Source organism: Brassica napus, chromosome A4 (genome assembly GCF_020379485.1).
Source record: "Brassica napus cultivar Da-Ae chromosome A4, Da-Ae, whole genome shotgun sequence".
Lineage (NCBI taxonomy): Eukaryota > Viridiplantae > Streptophyta > Magnoliopsida > Brassicales > Brassicaceae > Brassica > Brassica napus.
In genome coordinates, this window is record NC_063437.1 from 8,258,584 (window position 1) to 8,271,466 (window position 12,883).

A 12,883-nucleotide genomic window follows, 5' to 3' on the forward strand; every position below is an offset into this window, starting at 1 on the left:
GGGCTTTATGCATATCCAGAAAGATGACTAAAGCAACAAAGTAAAAGGGCATAGAGAAGAGACATGTCTAAAGCAAAAGTGTACGTCGATCTTTATTTGTCAAATGGCATATATTCTCTTATAAGGATGTCTAATTTGGTAATATTCTTCTCATATGTTTCCTTCATCCTAGAATCTAACCCTGTTTTGGCGTGGTAAGAGTATTGGAAAATAGAGTTCATTTACATTTTAGTGATGAGAACTATTGCAGATTGATTAAATTTTTAGATTATGATTGATTAAATTACAACACAACTACATGTTATTTACATTTTCTTGATAATAGGTTCTTAAAGAAGCACTCCCTCCCTATCACTTTAAGTGCTGTTTAAAGAATTTTTTTTTGTTACAAAATAATTGATGTTCTCACTATTCTAGATAGAATTTAATAGTATTTAAATTTTGTGATCAACTACAAAATATTTTTTTTATTGGTTGAACTATTTTCATTTAATGATATTTTTCTGCAACCAAAGGAAATTATATAAAAATTATATTTTTTTAATCCATGTGCAAAAACTTTTAAATCCACTTATATTGCTATAGAGGGAGTAATATCTATATTATTAAAATAGAAGTACAAAATAGAAATACTCCTTAGTTTTACTATTTATTTACATTAGAATATCATTGAAATATTTATTGAACCTATATTTAAGTATGCTTGTCTTTTTCTAATTTAAATAATAGATTTAAACATTTAATATAACAGATTTCCTTAAACAAATCTTTTTATAAAATAAAATTCCTAATATATTTTGTATTAACATATTAAATATTTTTAATATTTATTAGTGATAAATAATAATAAAAAAATCACACATCATAATCAATTTATATAACATACAAATAAAATATAAAGTAATTTATTCATATATTATTAGTATAATGCTTTCATAATATAAGTCCAATTAGTTATAAATATTGGATTTGTTTATATGATACACTGTGATATAATAGACGATTAAAAGCACAAAATATAATTATTAAAAGTAATAAATAAAATTGTTATGTTTTAAAATGTTATATTAAAATTGTTGCAAATATATATATTATACCATTAGTACAAAGAAATTTTTAAAGTGAAAACAATTATTTATATGATCACAGGTCAAAAGTAACAAACTATTATAGCAAGCCCAACCTAGGCCCAACATTTTCAGTTTTGACCAACAAATCAACTATTAATGCAGACTCAATCCCGACCAATGTTTGAAGTTTTGACTAAGAAATTTTAGGGAAACTAACTGAACCAAATAAACTAAACCCTTATTAAGGGTGAACTTAGTAAAAGAGCACTGGTGCACATGCACCCATTAATTTTTTTTATATACTTTTGCCAGTAAAATTACATAAATTAATTAGATAACTATGAAAACTTCATTTAATGCATCCAGTAATTTATTTTCTTTAGTTTGTGCTCCCATTATAGTTAAAGTCCAGAGTCGCTTCTGAACCTAAGAACATGTTTATTGCAGGTCTCTTAAGTTGAGTCTTTTAGCATAATATAAGATACGGTTTCTTAACTTTTAACTAAAAAAGCTAAGAGACATCTCTTAAATAAGAGATATAAGAGACGTCTCTTAGCTTTTTTAGTTAAAAGCTAAGAGACCGTATCTTATATTATACTAAGAGACCTAACCTAAGAGACATGCAATTAACATGTTCTTAGCACTTTTCTATCTCGTGTAGTTGCTAAATCTGTTCAGGTTTAGAAAAAATCACTCTCTGATAGTTGCTATCAAACAAGTTATAATACAAACACTTTTTAAAGTTCTATTAAAAGCGTTCCATTCTGTCTCTCTAAATGCTAAACCAAGTTTTGGGAAGAGACTGACTTAGCAACCATACGAATTAAAAAATACTCTCTCTATTTCATAATAAGTGTTATTCTAGTTTTTTTTTTGTTACACAAAAAACGTCACTTTACAATTACAATGTAAATTATACTTACTTTCAGCTGAAAATTAATTGCAAACTGTATTGGTTTTATAAATAATTTTATTTATCTCAAATACTATTGGTCAAAAGATGTAATTAATAACAACTTACATATATTTCAGTTATTTTCTTATTCTGTGTGAAAACTGTCAAAGTGACACTTGTTCAAAAACGGATGGAGTATAAAGGTCGCGTGTTCCAGTTCAGGAGAAAGCAGTCCGTGATAGGCAGGAGAAATGATCATTTGGTAAGGACATAAAGGGCGTAGAGGATCCCATGAAGATACCCAAGCAGCGTCAAAACCAAACATATCCAAAACTCAACCTAGCAACAAAATATAAAATTATTCCAAATTTTAATTTCTGTGAAATATATAAATGTGAAAACGAAACTACATGTGAGTCGATCAAAGAAAACTAAAAACTCTACGTATTTACCCGGCAACCATATCTGAGAAAGACGCCAAGAGGACGCAAGAGGATAGCAAGAAGAATCTTTTTCTTTCTATCATTTTCTCGGAACAATGGCTTGCCTGCCGCTTGATCTCATGGAGCAATCGCCTATGCCCTCCTGAAATCTCCTATACCCCCAATTATTTAATGAAGTGGTGATTGAAGAAATTACCCTCTTATTTAATAAATAAAAGTTAGATAAAACATAAATTGAATTTTCGGTTTGGTTGGATTGGTTTAAGGTTTGATTAAAAATCGGTTTTGACTTTATCCATAAAAAAAAAACCTGGCAAAAAAAAAGGAGCGTAACCGCAGTTCTTCGTTCCCAGCTCCACTTTCCCTGCTCACCTCCACTTTCCCTGCTCACCTCCACTCCCTCGGCTCTGGAAGCTCTCCCGCAGCCCAGCTTCTCCTCCTGAACCTCCACTCCTTTCTCCCGCAGCTTCTCCATCACCACCGTCTGTCAGCGTACACCAATCAGAAGTAGCTTGTGGTCTCCGTTTTGAGGTTTCTTTGGGAAGTAGGTTGTAATGGATTTGCAATTGAAATGCACAACGGCCTTGTTTTGTTTAGGGGTTGATTTGTAAAGAAAACTGGTATATAATGCATTTCAGTGGTGGAATGAGAGTGTATAGGCAGTAGAATTAGACCTAGATCAATCTTGCGCACCTTAAACCTAATTCAATTTGTTCTTGATAATTGTAGTATAACTGTCTAACTCGGAACAACAACGAGATCGCAGTTATGTGGAAAGTGATAGCTGTGGATGCGACATGGCTGAAGAACATATATGGTGGTGTTCTAGTCTTCGCGAAAGCTCAAGATCCTAATGGTCACAGTTATCCACTTGCATTTGCAGTACTAGATGGTGAGAATCTTGTTAGTTCGACTTGGTTTTTCGAGATGCTTAAAAGTGTTATACCAGACTTTTCTGAACTGGTTATCATGAGTGAAAGAAATCAGAGCCTGATCCTCGTTATAGGAAATGTGTTTCCACATGATCACCGTGGCATTGTTTATGGCATTTGATGGAAAATGTGAAATGGCATGCTTGTAACGTCAACAAGAATATAGTCGGGCATAGATTTATGGAGTTTGGCAGATATTACATGGTGGGTGACTAGTTCAACTCTGCTTATGACTCATTTAAGATAAGATATCCTGCTGCGTACAAGTATGGGGAGAAACATACTGAAAAGGACAAATGGGCAAGGGTGCACGTGAGAGGTAAAACTTGGATACATGCAACAATGTGGAATAAATGAAGAACGTTTTTAAAGAGGCAACGAGGTGGGCCTTAATACCAATGTTTGATTGTATCATTAGGAAATTCTCTGATTGGTTCAATCAACGGAAGGATGATGTTTCTAGATCAATCGATACAAGACTGGTGCCTCTGGTTGAGAACTACTTGCACGATGTATGGTTGTTGCACAACAGCTATCTGTGTGGGAGTTTGATAGTTATGAGCTTAAGTACGAGATCACTGACACTGCAGAAAAGATGTTTTGGGCAACCTTGGTTGGAAAATCTTGTACTTGCATGGTGTGGGATTATGAAAAGTTTTCTTGTCTGCACGGACTGGCAGCTTACATATATTTCACTAAGAATGTTGATGGAAGCCGCCTTAATATCTGTGAGCTGTGTTCAAAATACTACTGAACGGAACTGTAGGCTTTGGCGTATTCCAGGAAACTTTATGTTGTGTCCGACATGTCTTCTTTTAATGTACCGGATCAGATCAAGGAGGTGAAGATCATGCCTCCAGATCGCATCACACAGAAGGGAAGGAAAAGAATGAAAAGTTAGTTATTTGGATGAATTAGGAGTAATGCATTTTAGCTCTATTGTCTGTTTATTTTGTGTTGTATGCTTTGGAAAAAACTGAGTAAAACTTGGTTATCTACTTTGTTTTGTTCCTTTGTTTTGTAATGACATTAGTATTATCTATATCAAAACTCGGTTATCATAGTTTTCCATTTAATTTCTATACTCTAACTTATAATTCTTACAAACATGACAAATGTTGCAAAATTTTGGAAACTCGTAATATATGCATTATAAAACCTTGTAATATCAATCACACTTTCTCAATGAAGAACTTCTTACAAAGGAAATTTTAGAGTTATATGTATTAAACCTACATTATTGTACAAAACAATATAAATTACATTTTGAAGTACTAAACTCAAAAGTAAAACTAAAAAAATAAGTTAAAAATTTAATAACACTAAATAAATTAGAAACCACCAAAAGTAAAACTATGACCAAATTTCGTAACACTACTATCTTCTGTATAACTAAGAACAAATCTTAGGAGGGAAATGAAAAACAATTTTGGCCCCTAAACAATAAAAAAAGAACGAAAGAAATTTCTCATCTCAGTTGGAACCTTCACTTTTTCTTATCCATCTCCCTCTCCTCATAAACTCTCTCTCTCTCTCTCTCTCTCTCTCTCTCTCTCTCTCTCTCTCTCTCTCTCTCTCTCTCTCTCTCTCTCTCTCTCTCTCTCTCTCTCTCTCTCTCTCTCTCTCTCTCTCTCTCTCATCTCAACCACACAACATCCTCTAACTTTTTCTTATCCATTTTCTCTTCCTTCATTTCAAGAGTCAAACCGGTATATTTCCTGAATCTTCCATTTACCAACACCAATTATCTCTCTCTTCTATTACATCTGAAACAACACCTTCCCTCTTCCTCTTCCAATTATCTATTTCAATTCTCTCTATTCCTTTCTCTCTCTCTCTCTCTCTCTCTCTCTCTCTCTCTCTCTCTCTCTCTCTCTCTCTCTCTCTCTCTCTCTCTCTCTCTCTCAGAATAGTTTGATCTCTCTATATCTTTTCTTCTCTTCTCAGATTGAAAAAGTGAAGATGGAAAATGTGAAGGTGGAAAAATCGAAGATGGACGTGGGTTCGGGATCGTCAACGAGGAGACGGAATTATGGTTGGAGATTGTGTTTTTGTGGCTTACCGGCGAATATAATGCAAGCTTGGACTGACAAAAACTAAGGTCAACGATTTTATAGCTGTCCGCATTTTAGGGTATGAGATATGATATGATAATTGAACTTTAGATGTTGAATATATATTTAAAAACAAATTTGGACCTTGTGGCAGCTTGGAGATGAATGCAATTACTTCTCTTTGCTTGATGAAGAGGAAGGTACGAAATGGCAAAGAAGAGCTTTGATTGAAGCTCGGGATGAGATCAGGCAGAAGACCAGAGTGATTGAGCAATTAATTAAAACCATCTCAGAAATGAAAAGCAATTTGGAGAACAAAGAGACAGTGGATGACGATAATGACGATGAGATTGTTAGAAAGTTTGAAGAATTCTATGTTTAAGTGTTTTGGATTGTTGGTCTTTTCCTCATTTCTGGTTGGTCTTTTACTGTCTGTTTTCCGTTTCTTTGTTTCGGCGGATCGGCTTACAAGTCTTTATTTTGTGGTTTGTCTAAGACTTGTAAAACTCCAAACTTTCATTTATTTATTTTATGGTTGACGATAACATGAAATTGAAATTGCAACATGATCTCATGAAATTGCAACATCCCGAAAATGAAATTGTAACATCCAGAAAATGATAGTTTCAAATTTCTACAAACCGAAAAACATAGTTTTGCAAAATAATCCGACATGAAACAGTTCCCATGAAACATCAACAAAACAACTCCGGGTTCCTTTCTTCTCTTTCTCTTTGATCCCTTCTGCCATTCCTTCACAAACGAATGAGAACACTATCGACAATGAACCACACTTCTTTGATTGCTTCGATGGGCTCAAATTCCTGCAAGTTACATTTACTTCTACGTCAGTTATACCAGTAATACCAAATAGTTTTCCCAAAATTAGTATAGTATTCCTTAGTATACCTACATATTACTAATTTTACTAATTTCTCAATGTTTCACCGAGTGGTACTACTATACTATAGTTATACCATAATTCCTAGTTCTACACATCATTACCATAATTCCTATTTCTAGTTCTACACATGATTTTCTCCTTCCTTCCTTCACCAAAACATTGCAAATTCAAACAAAACCTACGATTCAAAATCCAAAGAATTTCAAAATACAATCCTAAATTGGGAATTCTCCTAAATTGTTACCTAGTCGTCGTCGTTGTCCTACTCCTCCTCCTTCTCCCCATCCTTATATCCTTCCACTACACTTTCCCAACCTTTATCCTCAGGGACATCATCCTCACCGTCATTCTCCTCCCTAGATGTAAATGCCACTGCAGCTTCGACGAGGACACTTATCGGCTCCGAGAGGATCTTATCTGTCTCCGTCGCCGTTGTTGGTCCCCCTTGCAGCCCCTCTTCCGGCGTCTCCATCATTTCTTTTCACTCTATCGATTCACACACACAAAGCAACCAAGAAAGGAAAGAAAGGAGATTTCGAGGACCGATTTCGAAAGGGTACAGGAACAAGATAATTTTTTCTTCAATGGTTTGATTTTGTTAAATCCGAAATTAGGGTTTCATTAATTAGGTCTGGGTGGAATCGGTCTGGGCTTTCTTCGGTTTAAAAATGATTTCCGGTTTAGGTTTGAATTGGGTCGCAGTTTAAATTCGGTACAATTAGGTATATCTCATAAATAACTCAACTTTCCTACGGTTTTATGGTCTTTTACATACTATCTCAATTAAATAAAGTTAGAAAATTTCCATGTTTTATAACGGGTCTATACTGGATTGCTCCATGAGATGTAGGGAGCCAAGCTCTTGTTCCCTTTTTTCGAGCTCCATTTTACTTTTCGTTTCCGAAACACTCTTTGTCAAGTAGAGGTTTAGCATCTACCTCAAATCAACAGATAATCTGCATTAATTTTTTTTTCTTCACTCATAATTTGTTTAAATGGATCATATTTCTATTTAATTTTATTTATAATTGGTTACATTTTGTTTGGTAAATAGTAAACAAAACTTAGACAAATATTCAACGAATTCAAGCCTCGGTGATCAAACTTGAAAAATTTATGATATCAACATCTTGTGGTTTAAACTTGTTCTTTTTAATTCAGGTTAATAGCTCTTGTTGCACAATCAACAATATTAAACTAAAAGTACAATTTTAGAAAATACAACACATGTAATCATCAATCATAAATAGCATATAGGTAAAACATAGAAAAAAATATACACCTATACCAATTTGGAAGAAATCATGTATATCTAAAGTTCAAAAAAACAATTATTATATCTAGAAATTGACTTAAAAGTGGTGATGGAAAATCCATGTGCAATCAAAAACCAGAAGTAGAAGATTTGAAGATAAGAAACACTCAAATGTTCATAGTATGTACACGTTCACATACACACACCGAAATCTTGTAAAGTTAAAGTAAGTCAACTGACTTTTGTCGAAGAACACTTACCAGAGAAACAATAAAAGAATATTAATGTTGTTAACAATTCTCCATTCACTTTTTTACAAGAAAATGGACAAGATAGTTTCTTCACATCACCTGCATCATCTCATGAGAGAAACGGATGTAATATAACAAACATTGTAGGAATGTATAAAAGCATCATCATTGATAAAATGAGAAGACACAATTTTAATTTAAAAAAAACAGATGTAATATAATAAACATTGTAGGAATGTAATATTGTGCATAGACATATAATTACAAAACCACTCTATTACATCTGAAAAGATACATAATTATAGAAGGAATACTTATTGAAATACATTAACAGTTATTAAAAATAATTTGTGTTTTAAAATGAGAAGACAAAATTTTAAAAACTAACTAGATTTTGACCTGCGCTTAAAAAACCGCGGTTTTGATTTTTTTTTCCATTTATTGATCAAAAACAGATTACAAACTACCATTATTTTTGTTCCGAACTTGAGTTTTTAGGTTTTTATCATTTGTTTTTTTTTCTTTTCAAACTATAGAATTTTTTTGAAATATGATAGTTGTTCTATAACAATATTTGAGTTTTAAGATTTGTTTTCATATCCGACCTAGATTCATGGTTGAACCTATAGACCCGATACATTGTATATAATCCAGTTCAGATTTAATGAAAAATTTGTTAATTAAAAATAACTCGGTAAAAACCAAAAAAACTCACTATTAACCTTCAATCTAATACCATTGATCCAATAAAATACAAAATATATGATAGTTTTTTTAAAAAAAATTATTAAATTACTCATATTTTTTTAATATTACATAAGTTAGTGATTCCTTAGAATTTGATGAAATTTTATTATAATATCCATATAAAAATGATAATAAAAAAAACTTATTGATATGACAAATTTAGTTTATTTTCGTTATTAATAACCTACTATAAGTTTGTGTTTTTATTTTAGATTAAAAAATTTATTTTAATATAATTTTTAAAATATTCTTGAACACTCGTAATTGTCATATTAATATTATATATAAAATGACATTATACATGAAAAATGATATTCAAATATGTATATGATATATGGTGTAGGATATATGATTTGGTTTATATTGAAAATCTGTATAATATTCAAATGATCTATTTTGAATATTGATACATATATTTAAGAAAATGATATTTTCATGTTTGTCAATTTATTTATAGTTCATAATATATATATATATATATATACTTATATTAAATTTAAAGTTAATATATCTTTTAAATATATATAGATCTATTATTAATAGATCTATTTAGGTGTATTTGTAGGCCCAAAAACAAAAGACTTAAATGTCATTAGTGAATTTGATTAATCCTTTGTAAAAATAAGAGTATTTTTGAGAAAATGTAATTTTTATTAAGTGAATGATCCTCTTTTAATGGTATTGATAATTGTAATAAAAACATTTGTTGGAGTATGTTAACTACTTTGTAAAAACTTTTCCAATGTTGGAACTCCCCTGCTCAACTTGTGCGATCGCTGGACAGAACAATACGAAACAGAATCTCATCCCTCCAGACTAGGAACCCTGAGTTCAATAGCCTTCTGATGCAAAGATGGCTGGGAAATAATTAAAAGTTCTGCAACTGCAGTACCAATTTAAAGATTTCAGCATTTTAAACATTTGATATATAAATTTAACATTTCAACAAATTTTTTTTTTTCCAATGGTTGCATGTTGGAGAAACAAAGATAATACCAGTTTTTTTTAATGAAAAGACACAACCTATTGACACTAAAATGAGGTTTTTATTATTAATTTTTAAAAATAAGTTGTCCTTATATCGAGAAACACAACTCTTAATACTAATAATTGTAGAAAACATTTATTGAGATTTTAACTACTTTTTAAAACTTTTCTAATAGTTGCATGTTATAAAAAATAAAACTAATCTCAGTTTTTAATGAACATACACAACCTTTCAACATTAAATGAGATTCTTATTATCAATAAATCTTTTATAATGAGAAGACACAACTTTAAAAACTAATAATTATAAAAAGGCACTTACTGAAATATTTTAGTTACTTAAAAAAAAAATCCAATAGTTGCAAAGATGGAAAGAAAAGTAATCTATGTTATTTTTATGAGAAGACACAGCTTTTCAACACTAAAATGAGATTTTTATTATTGTTTTTTTTTTTTAAAGTTCTTTATATTTGATGTCACCCAAATTGTCCTAAGGAGTAATTTATTCTCTCAAATAAAAGGTTCAATTGCAGTACTTAGGGATGCAGTACTTAGGGATCAAATCCACAAAGAGCTAAGGCAAACGATAAATTCTAATCAACAGCGATTAAGCTAGGTTCAGTATGATTAATCTTAAATATCAAGTTTGAACAAGATACTTGTTCGGTTGATTGAGGTTGGAGATAATATTAAGAAAGTGTTAGACCTAGAGTTTCTATTCACATAATTAGGATTGTAATCATATAGAGGCTAATGTTGCATGCATGATATTATAGAACTCAACTTAGCAATAATCTATCAACTCTCGTCTTACTAGATTATATATTGTCTAGAATCTCAAGATCTCAGATGTCGTTTGTTGATCCGAGAAAGCATCGATATTTTCCCTCGCGGTTGTTGATCGATGCGCCCTTCAGAAAGTCAATCGGTTTATCTATACGACAATCGATCGATGTTTTTTCCTAGCAAGCTTTACGGACAGGTTGAACTATGTTCGCTAGATTTGCTAGATCAACTCTCGTTTGTTTCTAACAGATCCAGCTCAATAAGGATTATTCAAGTAAATAAGTTAACCTAATGCCTAAACCTATCAACCTAGATCAAAGTTCTAGTTAGCTACTCTAGAACAAGCAATAAGCACAATCCTATTGATGAATATCACAACATAACAATTCTATATTTGGGCTAATCCCTCATAACATATTTGAACCCTAAATCTAACAAGTGAATTACTCAGACATAACAAAGCAATTCATAACAAGAGATAAAAAAAACTGCATAGAATATATGAGAGTAAGAAAACTGGAGCTCCAATACAAATCTCTGAATGAATCTTGGATCTTCTCTCCAAACCTAAAACTCTAAGTATGAAAACTAGAAAACAAGAAAGCATACTTTACCTCCACAATTGACAAAGCACATAATTATTAGGTTAAAACTCGTCAAGAGTAATCTTGTAATTTGGTGTTGACTTGGGCTTAAAGTCAGCTGGAACCAATTCGGGCCTTTCTGGCTTCGCCGTCGATCGATGGCACAGTGTGTGCATCGATCGATTTTTATCTCTGATCGTCGACCTCTTGTCTGCTCGATGGCCAGGTCGGGTCTCAAAAATCATCACTTTATTCCAAAACACTCATGAACCTGAAAACATACTAAATAGACTCTAAAACATAATAACTATATCCTAAACTACTTATATACCATGGCTAATAATGGATAAAATCCATGGTATATCAACTCCCCCATACTTACCATTTTGCTTGTCGTCAAGCAAAACAAGAGTATTCTTTCTGAAAGAAGTTTGAAAACAGCAGAGACTCACATGATTTAAAAACTCAGTATCATCACCTCTACAATGTTGCAGCCACTCAAATCAACATCAACCTTAAAGAAACTGTATATGTAATATCCTAGTTTAGCAACCAAATCCATTCACTCAACAACTTAACTGTTGGGGATGGATTTAACCCATCCACAAAGCCCATCGAACAAAGGGCCCAATCCAGCAGATCGAGTCAACCTCGGCTCGGAAGCCGATTCTCGGGGTATCGGCTTAGCCAGGAAATGCTGTTAGTCGAAGCGGAGAGCAAACGGAGCGGGACCAATCGACTAAGCGGCTCAGAGCGAGCATCTCCTAATCAGGCCCGAAGGGCCGACAAGGCCCAATCGGTAAAAGGAGATTAGGTTAAGGTAATCGAACAGAGTATAAAAGGAGAGGAAAGCAAAGGAGAAAGGCATCGACACTTAGCTACACAAACTTAGCGGCGAGATTAGGGTTTATCATCCATACAATCATCTCTCTGCTATTTGTACTTTTCCGGTTTAAGCTCTCACGAGCTCCGGCTTGCTTTTACTTTCTCCACCTTTGTAACATCATCTCGAAATCTAATAAACGCCTCTGTTCGACCCATTTCTAGTATTGTTTACTTCACCCGAGACCAAACTCACCTTAAACAATTGGCGCCCACCGTGGGGCAGAACAGACCTAGTGTTTCTAGACCGATATGACCACCGGAGGTACGAACCCTGATACCTCCGGAGAGGAGCCGGCACTCACGCCTCCTCCCCTCCTCTCGTCGGAGTTCATAAGTTCAGTCATAGCCCGACTTGCTCATCAAGAAGAAGTTCAGAAGACGACGAATGATCAGCTCGCCGCCATTGTCGCTGCTCTTAGCGCCTCCACCGGTAACTCACAACCGCTTCGTCGTCACATTTTCAATACAAACCCCCCTACTCCGGCAGAAGGACGAACGACGAACCCAGTCGATCCTACTCTCCAACTCGCGGAAACCCTAGCCGCCGACGTTTTTCCTACAGCGTCAGATCCATCGACTGTCCGAGAAATCGCCGAGCTTAAACTAAATTTCCAACAAATGAGTTCGAGGATCCACCAAGCAACGAGCGCAGTACCCGAGATTGACAGTGTCATCGCATCAACATCGCGTACTCCTTTCACCGAGGAACTGACGGAGGTTAAACTCCGAAAGATGGACAAGTTGCGTCTTCCAGAATACAAACCAGGAGGAGATCCCGTCGAGCATTTGACAGCTTTTAATATTGCGGTAGCGAGGGCCAGACTTGCCCCCGACGAAAGAGACGCGGGATACTGCCAACTTTTCATTGAAGCACTCAACGAGCAAGCCTTAACCTGGTTCTCGGGACTCGAAGAGAATTTAATTAGAAGCTTCAAAGAGCTCTCCTCGGCTTTCCTCAAGACTTACATCATGTTCACCAAGCGTGAAGCAACGGCTTCGACTCTCTGGAACCTCAAGCAAACGAAGGACCAGAATCTTCGTGATTACATGGAACGTTTTAAGTCGGTCGTGTCAAGAATCAATATCCCAG

The 12,883-nt window shown here is 33.8% G+C and overlaps 1 long non-coding RNA gene across 1 annotated transcript; it reads left to right on the top strand.

The window, feature by feature from the left end:
• Positions 1-2,421: 2,421 nt before the first annotated feature.
• LOC125607879 lies at positions 2,422-5,946 on the top strand. The gene is made up of 2 exons (XR_007338920.1): positions 2,422-5,441; positions 5,549-5,946. It is a non-coding gene; the product is annotated as an uncharacterized LOC125607879 (long non-coding RNA).
• The last annotated feature ends 6,937 nt before the right edge of the window (positions 5,947-12,883 follow it).